Here is a 14,303-nt window from a genome sequence, read left to right as displayed (position 1 = left end):
ACATGGTAATATAAGAAGTAAGAAAATATATGAGAAACAATCCTTTACACAGCAAGGTCAGAGAAGAAGAAGGGGAAGTACTCAAGTTACCGGACCAGAGATTTCCCCGTAGCCTGTGGACAGAACCATGGTGAAGCTTGTTGTTCCCCTGTAGCCCATGGAAGATCACATTGGAGCAGATACCCATGCTGTAGCCCATGGAGGACCCTACATTGAAGGAGTTGCAGAAGAGTGTGAGGAGGAAGGAGCAACAGAGAGGAACCATAGAATCACTGAGGTTGGAAAAGACCTCCAAGATCACCTGGTCCAACCATCCCCCTACCACCAATATCGCCCACTAAACCATGTCCCTAAGTACCAAGTCCAACCTTTCCTTAAACACCCCCAGGGACCGTGACTCCACCACCTCCCTGGGCAACCTGTTCCAATGCCTGACTGCTCTTTCTGAGAAGAAATTTCTCCTAATTTCCCAACTAAACCTTACCTGGCACAACTTCAGGCCATTCCTTCTAGTCCTATCACTAGTTACCTGTGAGAAGAGGCTGACCCCCAGCTCCCCAAAACTTCCCTTCAGTTAGTTGTAGAGAGCAATAAGGTCCCCCCTGAGCCTCCTCTTCTCCAGACTAAACAACCTCAGTTCCCTCAGCTGCTCCTCATAAGACCTGTGTTCCAGGCCCTTTGCCAGCTTTGTAGCCCTTCTCTGGACACGTTCCAGGACCTTGCTGTCTTTCTAGTAGTGAGAAAGACGCTACACTGTGTACTGAATATAAAGCCCCCCCCCCCCCCCCCAACAGTTCCTTCCTTGCAGTTCATGGAATTGGGAGTAAAAGAGTGTGATGGATTAATTCCAGTGGGCAGCAACTCCCCCACACACCCTTCCTGCCCCTCCCCCCAACATGAACATGGTCCCTGGAGGGAAGAGGAGCCCAAGAAAGCTGGTTAATAGTCAGGTATCACCTCCTCCAAGCTCAGAAGCAATGCATCCCAACAAAGAGGAAGTCGGGCAAAAATGCCAGGAGGCCTGCATGGATAAACAAAGAGCTCCTGGCCAAGCAAACTGAAGCAGAAAAAGGAAGCCTACAGAAAGTGGAAGCTAGGACAAATAGCCTGGGGAGGATACAGAGATTGAGCACCAATGGATCAGGTTAGGAAAGCCAAAGCTCAATTAGAATTACATTTGGCTGGGGACATCAAGGACAACAAGAAAAGCTTCTATAGGTACATCACTGATAAAAAGAGGACTAGGGAAACTGTGAAGATGGGATGCGGAGAAAGATGAGATACTCATTGACTTTTTTACCTCAGTCTTCATTGACCAGAGCTCTAGCCACAGAGACTAAGCTCCAGAAGGTAAAGGCAGGGACTAGGAGAATGAAGAACGACCCACTGTAGGAGAAGATTGGGTTCAAGACCATCTAAAGAACCTGAAGATGCACAGGCCTATGAGACCTGAGGAGATACATTTGTGGGTCCTGACGGAACTGGTGGATGTAGTTGCTAAGACACTATCCATCACATTTGAGAAGCTGTAGCAGTCTGGTAAAGTTCCCACCCACTGGAAGAGGGGAAGACCCAGGGACCTACAGGCAAGACAGTGTTACCTCTGTGACTGGTAAGATCATGGAGCAGATCCTCCTGGAAAATATGCTAAGGCAAGTGGAAAATAAGGAGGTTACTGGTGACAGCCAAGATGGTTTAATTAAGTGCAGACCACGCCTGTCAAAGCTGGTGACTATCTATGATGGGGTTACAGAATTGGTAGATGGGGGAAGAACAACAGACATCATCTACTGGGACTTGTGCAAAGTGTTTGACACTATTCCCCATCATATCCTTGTCTCTAAATTGGAGATTCATGGATCTGATGGATGGACCACTGAGGAATTGGTTAGATAGTCACACTCAAAGAGTTGTGGCCAATGGCTCAATGTCCAAGTGGAGATCAGTAATGAGTGGTGTTCCTTAGGGGTCAGTATTGGGACTGTTGCTGTTTAACATCTTTGTTGGTTACATGGACAGTGGGATTGAGTGCATTCTCAGCAAGTTTGTCAATGACACCAAGCTGTGTGGTGCAGTTGACACACTGGAGGGAAAGGATGCTCTCCAGAGAGACCTTGAAAGGCTTGAGAGGTGGTTCCTACATCTGTGTCAAGACAATCCCAAACACAAATACAGGCTGGGTGAAGGTTTTATTGAGAACAGCTCTAACAAGAAGGACCTGGGGGTGCTGGCTGATGAGAAGCTGAAGATGAGCTGGCAACGTGTGGTTGCAGACAAGAAAGCCAACCACATCCTGGGCTGCATCAAAAAAGAATGGCCAGCAGGTTGAGGGAGGTGATTCTCTCCTTCTACTCTGCTCTCTTGAGACCCCCATCTGGAGTACTGTGTTCAGCTCTGGGGCCCTCAGCACAAAAAGGACGTGTAAGTATTTGAACAAGTCCAAAGGAAGACCACAAAGATGATCAGAGGGCTGGAACATCTTTCCTCTCCTATTATTAATAAAAATAATAAGACAGGCTGAGAGAGTTAGCGTTATTCAGCCTGGAGAAGAGAAGGCTCCAGGGAGACCTTAGAGCAGCCTTCCAGTACTTAAGGTGGGCCTATAGGGAAGCTGGAGAGTGACTCTGTCAGGGATTATAGTGATAGGACAAGGAGTAATGTTTTTAAACTAAAAAAGGGTAAATTGAGACTAGATTTTGATTAGATATTTGGAAGAAAATCTCTATTGTGAGGGTGGTGAGACACCGGAACAGTTGCCCAGAGAAGTTATGAATGCCCAGTCCCTGGAAATGTTTAAAACCATGTCTGATGGGGCTTTGAGCAACTTGGCCTAGTGGAAGGTGTCCCTGTTCATTGCAGGGAGCTTGGAAGTAGATGATCTTTAAGGTCTCTTCCAACCCAAAGCATTCTATGATTCTGTCTACACTGAGGTATTTTACATACGTGCTGAAGTCCATCCAAGGGATCCAGTGACATACACACAGAATATATAGTGTCTTTTTAATTTCAGAGAGGTATCTCATCTGGTCTTCAGCTATTCCTTGCTTTCACTAGGCCACCAATACAAAAGTACTTCTGCGAAGTAAAATATCTGATGAGCTTGATCTTCCTTGAAAGTCTATAATACTTTTAAGTATGTCAAATGACACTTGACACAGACGTTTAGTAAACTGAACCCAGGATAGCTGTATACCAGTACAAAAGGATGAATATTTGCAGTAAGTGATTAATCCCATATGTATTAGATATCTCTGGTTGTGTACCTTCATTGGCTGTAGAAGAACAATTTGCATTTGTTTTAGAATACATACTGAATTTACACATAACTGAAATCAAGGCAGATTAATCCAACCACCATTTGATTGATTTATTTGTTTATTTATTTTTCCCACAGAAAACTGCCTATATCCATATCTCTAGCCATTGGGCTTTTGAGAAAAAAAATAAAAAATCATTCCAAGGAGTGAAGCTGAGCCTGGGGAATGGGGGAAGACAATTTTTTGTTGTTTTTCATTTCGCACTATGCAAATCAGTAATTAGATATTTATTTTAATTGATAATAAATAAAACTAACTTTCTCAAAGTGTAGTCTGTTTTGCCCACAATGGTAATTAGTAAGCAATCTTTCTGTATTTATCTCAATGCACAAACTTTCTAATTGTTCTTCCTATTTTCTCTACTGCCCTATCCCACTGGGAGGGAGTGAACAAGTACCTGGATGGGAGTTTGACTATTAGCTAAGGCAAATGCTCTACATAACACAGCCATATTATTATTGTGATGAAGTCATAGTGCCTTAATGTAACTGAATGCCTGAACCATATGTGACATTTCTATACATTAATTCCAGAATACAGAGTACAGAACTTTGTAGGTTGGGCTTTTGTACGGCTCACTCATTTCCCTCTTCAATTGCCTGTATGTCACCATGTATTATTCAGGGATCCTGTTTAATTACTCTACAAGGTGACCAACAGTCAGTATGACCTGAAACAAACGGTAAGATGAAGAGTTCTACTGTTTGCATGGGCATTTGAAGAAACACTATGAAAGCCGAACTCTTACAGAATGAAATTATTTTCATTTTTGATTAAATATTTCTTAAAAATATTTAAGTTTTCATACATAAATCAAATCAGGTAGCATTTCCTAGAATGATACAAATAATGAAAAAAAAAAAAAAAGTTTAACTGACTCACAGTGCATATTCCACCAATCTCTTTCTTTTTCCCTGGGAGCATTATGACCTTGTATTTGTAAGGCTTATGTTTGAGAAACTTTAGAAATACACTGCACTGTACTTTATTTAATATTAGAAGGAAATGTATTTCAAGCCCCTATAAAACTGTTGAAATATATTTTATTGATATTAAAATCTTTAAGCCTGCAACTTAAATAAGATAGCTGAAGTAATGTCACTCTGTGTGACTGGCTATGAACTCTCATGAACACAACTGACAAAGTTTTGATGTTCTGATACTGTTGAATAGTGCTGGAAGAATTGCTAAGTTATTAGGAAGTGAACTCTAAAACATAATAATACCAATAATAATAATAATAATAATAATAATAATAATAATAATAATAAATAAATGTTTTGCATGCATAACGTCCTAATGTCCTCATAGGCATTTGTATTCTACATATGTAGGCAACAGCTTATTTACCAGTAATAGAACCTGGAAGAGTAAAGTCTATTTTACTACAGAATCTAGAGAGGATACAAGAGAGAATTTATAAATTCCCTTGACTGTAGAATATATTGAATCCATCCAAAGCAAATATACACATATATCCAATTTTATAAAGTACATATGTCAGGATTTGTTTTCTGATTCATATGATTATTTTAGGGATTATAATAAGATATTACTATCCAAAAAAATAAATATCCTAAAAGATAAGATTTATAATTTCATGTCATTGCTGCTCATTTTATATTCCCAATGATCACTTGCACTTTACTTAACCAGCTTCTGATATGCTTAATTCCTAGTCTCTCTGTTGTACCACTACTGGAGGATTTGAGAAAAAATGATTTTCATTAAAATAGTGCATATTAAGAAATTTATTAATGATACAAAGACCCTCCCCCTGAGGACAGAGAAAAGAAAAAAATAAAAATAATATTATAGCAGCTTAATGAATTACCATTTGCCATCTGTACCACCATAGATGACCATTTGCACAAAATGAGCTCATATCAATTGCAGATTTGCTAGCTTCATGTTATTTGGGAAGGATTTATATGGTATATGATATTTTGCATGTATGTGATTTCTGTATTTTTTATTTTTAAAATCTCTTTCCATAAAAAAGGAAAGGTATGGATGTATGTGCCTGTTTTTAAAAGCTGCCAGGAAAGAGTTTTTTTTTTGTTTGTTTTTTTGTTTTGTGTGCTTACAAATGAGGTTAATCACAATTGCTTACCTTTGTATTAGAGAAGAGAGGAGCAGAGGGGAGGGGAGGGGTGGGGAGGGGAGGGGAGGGGAGAGTCTTGATTTGTAATTCACTTACTGAAGTTCTTGTGTAAAAGAAGTTTAATTATTCACTGAGGCCAAAGATCTGGCAATCTTCCAAATTTTTAATTATTTTATTTCACCTTCAAATATATATATATATTTCCATCACAGCGATAATCCACAGAATTATTGGTGAATTCTGGGCTTATTCTGTAAAAGGTAAGGGTGTTTTATTTTCTTTCTTTTCCTCTTCCTTCCTTCCTTCTTTCCTTCCTTCCTTCCTTCCTTCCTTCCTTCCTTCCTTCCTTCCTTCCTTCCTTCCTTCCTTCCTTCCTTCCTTCCTTCCTTCCTTCCTTCCTTCCTTCCTTCCTTCCTTCCTTCCTTCCTTCCTTCCTTCCTTCCTTCCTTCCTTCCTTCCTTCCTTCCTTCCTTCCTTCCTTCCTTCCTTCCTTCCTTCCTTCCTTCCTTCCTTCCTTCCTTCCTTCCTTCCTTCCTTCCTTCCTTCCTTCCTTCCTTCCTCCTTCCTTCCTTCCTTCCTTCCTTCCTTCCTTCCCTCCTGAAAATGTTTATCCACAATTCAGATTGAGCTAGTTGATGAAGATCTGAAGTTGATTAAAGGTGATGTGTGTGTAGATGCAAAGCTTAAATCCAAATCTTTTTTAAATTCTGAACAAATGTTTTCTATCTAAAGTAAGATGAAAAGCAGTCACCTTATGAAAGATCAGTGCCTTCGAGAAGTAATAGGAAAATCAATCCAGTTTGCCTCATTTAAGCACTTTATTTTCATCCAGCTGAACCAGACTTTCTAAAAAGTATCTGTATCTTTAATTCAGACAGTTGCATCTAAATTCAGAACACTTGAACTCAATGTCCAAGTTGCCTTTATAGTTAATATATAGACCAAACAAAAATAACAAGGGGTGTTTGATTCATTTGCTTAAACAACAAAATCTAATACCATGTCCGATACTCCAAACCAGCACTGTTCACACAGCGCAGACTGATTTGCTGAAGGATTGGTGGGGAACTCATACTTCAGTGGTGTCAGGCAGAGGCCAGGACACCCTGCAATACTTCAGATAGCAGACATTTATGTTTGCCTAACTAATTCAGACACAGCAGTGTCTGGTGAGCTGTTCATCTAGATAAATATAGCCAAAAAATCTTTTTAGGGTGATCTGAACACTTACCTGACAAGCTTTAGGGAGTTTAATTCTGCTTTTTGTGGATAGATAGTAACAAGTCCTCATGGGTACACAAGATTTAGAACTTCTGTCCAGTGATCAAAATTTTCAATTTCAACAAGCCCTGGTACTAAGTGATCCATATCATTTTTCTTTGTCACCATCTGCTGCAGTTTAACCTAGCAGGCAGCTAAGCACCACACAGGCATTCACTCATTCCCCCATCCCCAAGTGGGATGAGGGAGAAATCAGAAAAATAATAATAATAATAATAAAGTAAAGTAAAATAAAATAAATCACAGAATCACAGAATCATTTAGGTTGGAAGAGACCTCCAAGATCACCAAGTCCAACCTCTGACTGAACACTAACAAGTCCTTCACTAAACCATATCACTAAGCTCTACACCTAAACATCTTTTAAAGACCTCCAGGGATGGTGACTCAACCACTTCCCTGGGCAGCCTATTCCAATGCCTAACAACCCTTTCAGTAAAGATTTTTTTTCCTAATATCCAACCTAAACCTCCCCAGTGCAACTTTAGCCCATTCCCCCTCGTCCTGTCACCAGGCACGTGGGAGAATAGACCAACCCCCACCTCTCTACAGCCTCCTTTAAGGTAACTGTAGAGAGCGATAAGGTCACCCCTGAGCCTCCTCTTCTCCAGGCTGAACAATCCCAGCTCCCTCAGCCGCTCCTCTTATGACTTGTTCTCCAGACCCCTCACCAGCTTTGTTGCCCTTCTCTGGACTCTCTCGAGCACCTCTATGTCCTTCTTGTAGCGAGGGGCCCAAAACTGAACACAGTACTCGAGGTGCAGCCTCACCAGAGCCGAGTACAGGGGGACAATCACTTCCCTAGCCCTGCTGGCCACGCTACTTCTTATACAAGCCAGGATGCTGTTGGCCTTCTTGGCCACCTGAGCACACTGCTGGCTCATATTCAGCCGACTACCAACCAATACTCCCAGGTCCTTCTCTGCCAGGCAGCTTTCCAACCACTCATCTCCCAGCCTGTAGCACTTCTTGGGGTTGTTCTGCCCCAGGTGCAGGATCCGGCACTTGGCCTTGTTAAACTTCATGCAGTTGACCTCAGCCCATTGGTCTAGCCTATTCAGATCCTTCTGCAGAGCCTTCCTACCCTCAAGCAGATTGAGACACGCACCTAACTTGGTGTCATCTGCAAATTTACTGAGGGTGTACTCGATCCCCTCATCCAGGTCATCGATAAAGATATTGAAGAGGACTGGCCCCAGTACTGAGCCCTGGGGGACTCCACTAGTGACCGGCCTCCAAGTGGATTTGACTCCATTCACCACAGCTCTTTGGGCCTGGCTATCCAGCCAGTTTTTAACCCAATGAAGTGTACGCCAGTCCAAAAATAAATAAAATAAAATAAGATAAAATAAAATAAAATAAAATAAAATAAAATAAATAAAATAAAATAAAATAAAATAAATAAAATAAAATAAAATAAAATAAAATAAAATAAAATAAAATAAAATAAAATATTAATGGCTTGAGATAAAAAAACAGTTTAATAAAACAGAAAATGAAGGTAGACCAATAATAATAATAATAATGATAGAGAAAAAACAAAGCAAGTGATGTACAATGCAATCGCTCACCACCAGCTGCCTGATGCCCAGCCAGACTCCTAGCAACGTCAGCCCCCTGGCCAACTCCAACCAGTTTTATTGTTCTATATGGTGTCATATGGTATAGAATTTCCCTTTGGCCAGTTTAGATCAGCTGTCCTGGTTCTGTCCCCTCCCAGATTCTTGTGCACCCCCAGCCTCCTCTGTGGCAGGGCAGTACGAGAAGGTGAAAAGTCCTTGGCTGTGTGTAAGCGCTGCTCTGCAACAAATGAAACATCAGTGTGTTATCAACATTGTTCTCATTCTAAATCCAAAACATGGCAACATATTGGCTACTAGGAAGAAAATTAAATCTATAAATCTATCCGTGCCACACGATCCAATTAAAAATGCAGATAAGGAGTCAGGTTGCTGCCTTCTTTTCAGCCTTAAACTTTGTTCAAAATATGTGAGAAATTAAAAAAAAAATAAAAATAAAAAATAAAAATCAGAATTTCCTTTTATTCTTTGATAGAAGGAAGGAGAGTAAATAACAACAGTGCTAAATGCAACATTGCTAAATCAAAGTCAGATTTTCTCTAGAAGAACTTGTATGAAATGTATTATTACATCTCAGTATTATTAATTAAACTATGGGACTTTACCCTTGTGCAGTGCTCTACTGATGGGTTCTTTTTACATGGTAACTATGTCTGGTATGAATGTAAACACTTTTTTTTCTTTTTCTGAGAACCATCAAATACAAATTTTAGAAGTCATCAAATCAGTGTTCACTTAGCTGAAAAGCACTGTTTAAATTCAGGGAATTGATAATTTATAAATGAAGGAGATACTAATGAAGAAAATAAAAATAAACATATCAACCTAGCTTTAAGAAGTCTATAAAGTAACCTGGAAAGAATCAATCATATTAAAAAGAATATTTTAGAACTGTCTAGTTTAATTTAAGAGTTTATTTGAGGTTCCAGTTAAGAATTTAATCACAGTGAATCTTAGCAAAGGCAATGAAGGTAAGAATACTAATTCAGAGATTTAATCTGGAATCCTTAATCTGAGATTAAATTGTAGAGGTGGATATCACCCACTAGTATATATTCAGGTCTCCTGAACAGCTGTACATGGTCATATCTTCTACTAAGATTTTATCATATTCTTCCCAAGGGGATGGAAATGTCTAACATTTATTTTTGTCTTTCTTGTATTTCTGGTGAGGCAAATATACTGTGTTGTGAAGATGTGTCATAGAGCCACTGAAGGAAGAGGGTCCCTCTGTTAGACAAATTTTAATTTATAAATCTTCAAAGGGATTCACTTCTTTCTATTGTCCTTTCAGTAAACTTGTTAAGATTATATGCTTTTTTAGGTAGATGTAAAATATTGATGAGGAATTTCTTAAGGTGAAGCCCCAGTACAGGACAGATTAATTTCTTTACTATATATGAATTTACAAATTATCACTGCTTTACCAGTAGATAGTTATATTTGATATTTTGCAGCAAGGTCTTTGAAACGTATCTCCAAATTAGGTCTGTTGCTGGTGGAAATAGCTAAAGCTCATTTGAGCCTTCAAATTATCTTTATTATCCAGCTATTTTGATAGGTTTCATAGTCTAAGATCTTTCTGAAATGTCATAATTTCAATCATAATTTCAAAAATGAGTGTACAGAACCTCGATTTGAACAAATTCCAAATAGAATTATTAGTGATGAAAAATATCACCTGAACCAGTCGTGCTGTATTTACTACTTGAAATCTTCAAATCTTAAAGTTTTTGTTTGTTTTTCTTTTTTCCAGTTTATACAAAAGTCAAATTGGACATAAATATATGTCCAAATATATGTCCATAAAAATATGTCCAATGTTCCAAAATTCTATTTAGGTATAAATAGGACAGTTTTGGATCAGATCTTGAGACTTTTATATCACAAGAAGGAAATGGAGGCTGGCACTACTGTAAAGCAACCCAAAGACAATTTTTTTTTCACAGGTAATTATTTTGTAACTTGTTTGCTTGTTCAGTAACAAAGTTGTAAGATAATTTGAAATGACATTGTGCCTTTTAAGAAATATCATTTTGATGATGCATTTTAGGCTATTAAATAAAAGACTTGGAGGTTTTACTTTAATCAGAGGCAGCTGTAGACTTCCTATAAAAAAGATAAGGAACGCCAGGGGAATCAGGCTAAAAACGCAGATGTGTGTCTGGTTTTTTTTTGTTTGTGTGTGTTTGTGTGTGTGTGTGTGCGCGCGTAGTGGTTTCTCTCTAGTGAATAATAACATGTTAAATTTGACTTGATATATTTTCAAGATATACTGTTTTTAAATTCTGAGAATACTTAACTGTAAGAAAAAAATCTAGTGTGGTGGTTTGAGGTTTAGATTTTTTTTTCTTTTTTTTTTTTCAGCTAGTGTTTAAACATGAAACATAATTCTAATTTCCATAGGTTGTCTCAGTGTTTTCTGTCAGTCAGCATCACTCACATTGTTATTTTATCTGACAGTGGACTCTGGCCTGTCAAGGCCAGAGAAAATGATAGAAAATGAGAGGGAGGACCTTTTCACCACTGAGTCACTGTGAAGACAGTTGGAAACAGACTGTAATTTTGAATCACCTTTGCTAGCCTGCTTTTTCTATTTACAGGCACGAAAAATGCAGAAGAATATGTTGAAGTACAATGAAAATTGTTATTTATCGTTAGACCTATTGTTTCTGAAATTATTAGCTTCTGTTAAAAATTTGCAAAAGACCATTGCAGTAAGTTTTATATCTGTAACTGACTGAATCATTCATGAAAAAATAAATAAATAAATAAATAAAAAAGGAAACAGCCTGTGGTTTGTATTTGTAAGGGTATAGAAAAAAAAATCCGATACTTTAATAGACACACGGAATTCTATGAATAATATCCATGCTCTTATTTTTTTTTTAATTTTATACAAATGATTAGATTAAAATAGGAAAAAATAAATTACTTTTTTATAAGTGAATAGAAGAATATGAAACTTTAATCTTTACCTTTATTATTATTATTATTATTTTATTTATCTCATTTTTAATTTTTCACTGTCAAGCTTTCACTATAACCTTTAATTACAGAATCACAAAAATCACAGAATGGTTGAGGTTGGACAGGACCTCTGGAAGTCAACTGATCCAATCCCCCTGCTCAAACAGGACATCTACAGCTGGTTGCCCAGGACCATGCCCAGTTGGCTTTTGAAGATGAAGAGGGAAAAATCCATAACCTCTCTGGGCAATTGCTTGATCAACCAAAAATTCTATGAGAAATCTTCACTTTTTTTTTTTTTTTCTAAAAAATAAGTTCTTATAAATTCCCTGCCATTGTCAGACACTCCAAAACAAAAGCTATTTCTTTACAGTGCGCAGTAGAGAGAGAAGATGTTATTGTTCTTAACATACTGGAATTCTGAAAATGCTATCCATTTCACAGGTAACATAATGGTAGTGACTGTCACTCATATGATTTTACTCCCAATACCAGAATAAATTAAGTCTATAATAAAGCATTTTTAAAAAAAATTTCATTGGTGAATGAAGTTTCTAAGCCACTGTCCATCACATTTGAGAAGCTGTGGCAGTTCAGTAAAGTTCCCACTCACTGGAAGAGGGGAAATATAATCCCCATATTTAGAAAGGGAAAAACAGAGGACCCAGGGAACTACAGGCCAATCAGACTCACCTCTGTGCTTGGCAAGATTATGGAACAGATCCTCCTGGAAACTAAGCTAAGGCATATGGAAAATAAGGAGGTAACTGGTGACAGCCAACATGGCTTCACTAAGGGCAGATTGTGCCTGAAAAAGCTGGTGACTATCTATGGTGGGGTTACAGCATTGGGAAGAGCAACTGACATCATCTACTGGGACTTTGGAGAGGGTAACTGTTATAACAATTTTTAAAATGCTTTTCTAAGAACTCAGTAATTTAACGTGTGGCTATTACATTCTTTTTCTGAAGAGTAAGGGAACAGGACTTACGCTTTGCTAAGGAAAAGGTACAACTGAGCAAAAGATTAAAAAAATGCAGAAGAAAAAGGTGGTTTTCTCAATTGTTCAGCAAATTCAGTATTTACATGAAACAGTAATAATATTGGTAAACTTACAACAGTCATGCAAGTTACTTGTCTGAAGTACTTCCCACAAGAAAGTGGAAAGATAAAATTTAATTTGAGTGTTATTATTTATTATTATATTATGCAGCACTCCATAATCAGGAGTGATAGGATTTAGAAGACTGTTTGGTGCTTTCTTTAGATGGCAACTGCTTTTATAAAGAAAATTTGAGGTAAAATTAACTGCAAAGACTTATCTATGGGATTGATTTTGTAAATGTTTATACAGAGTAATTATATCTTAGATAATTAGATGCATGTATATAATTCTATGTTCATATATATATATACTTCTATTTCTACTATATATTGATATAATATATAATATATTAGTATTATAATAATATAATATAATATAACATAATATAACATAACATAATATAATATAATATAATAATATTATCATAATTATAATTATTATATATAATACTATCATATATTTTATATATACATAATATATATTATATATAATTATATAATAATTATAACATTATAATATTATTATATATATTATATATTAATATGATAGAAATGTATTTTTATATATTTTAAATAGATATATTTATAACAGAAAAAATATTCATTCCAGCTGCTATAATTCCTGCTTACTTTCCACAGTATTTAAAAAGTGAAGGATTTTTTTTTCTTTCAGATTTTTACTGAATTCTGAAAAATCTAAAGGCCTGTCTTAAAATCCAGTTCTGTGAACAAGTAACTTTCCTTTGTCTTTAAGGGCATTCAGATCTACTCCTAAAGGTACACATATTCTTGTAACTATGGCAAGTATCTGTGGTATTTTCAGTATAATACAAAAGCTCGAAGTAAGCTTCAAGCTATATATATATACATATATTGAATTAGAGGTGTTTTATTTTGTTTTGCTTTATTTTATTTTGACAAACCATGTAGTAACATGTTGGTTTGTATTACATAATGGCACACTAAGAAAACATATGATGTGACAATAAGAACAATATTCTTTGTATGCTAGAAAGCATAGCACATCGTTCCAAATGGCTAACTGATCTCAGAGATATCTTTCAGAAACATATTCATAAAAAGAAAAATAAATATTAATTCACTGTTGTGAGGACACAACAAATAAAAAATTTATTGGTGTCCTCTACTTGATAAAAAATATAGATATGGTATTAACACATGTTGAAATCCTTTATTACATTGTTTGCATTTGTTAGGCAGGTAACTATTTTTGGCAGGTGGGAATAATAATTATTCTGACTTGTTAGATTCCATTTCCACACTATGAAGGTATTTAGACAGAGATTACATTTTAACATCTGTGTTCAAATATATACATTTCAAATTTGAAATTATGCATTCAGTTACACTTTTATTTTTAAACTATCAAACTATCCCTGATTAATTTATTATTTTATTAATTATCTGGGGAGGAACAACCCCAGGCACTAATACATGCTGGGTGCCATCCATCTGGAAAGCAGTTCTGCAGAAAAGGACCTAGGAGTCTTGGTGGACACTATCTTCAATATGACCAGCAATGTGCCCTTGATGCAAAGAAGGCTAATGGTGTTCTTGCCTGCATTGGGCAAAGTATCACCAGCAGGTCAAGAGAGATGATCTTTCCCCTTACTCAGCACTGGTGAGGCCGCACCTGGAGTATTGTGTACAGTTCTGGGCCCCCCAGTACAAGAGGGACCTAGACACATTGGAAATAGTCCAACAGAAGGCTACCAAGATAGTTAAGGGACTGGAGCACCTCTTCTGTGAGGAGAGGCTGATAGAGCTGGTACTGTTCAGCCTGGAGAAGAGGAGGCTCGGGGGTGATCTCATCAATATCTATATATACCTGAAGGGAGGATGCAATGAAGACAGAGCCATACTCTTTTTATTGCTGCCCAGTTACATGACAAGATGCAATGGGCACAAAGTGGAACCAGAGGTTCC

Source organism: Anser anser (genome assembly GCF_964211835.1).
Source record: "Anser anser genome assembly, chromosome: 1".
Taxonomy (NCBI): Eukaryota; Metazoa; Chordata; class Aves; order Anseriformes; family Anatidae; genus Anser; species Anser anser.
Note: the sequence above shows the minus strand (reverse complement) of the source record.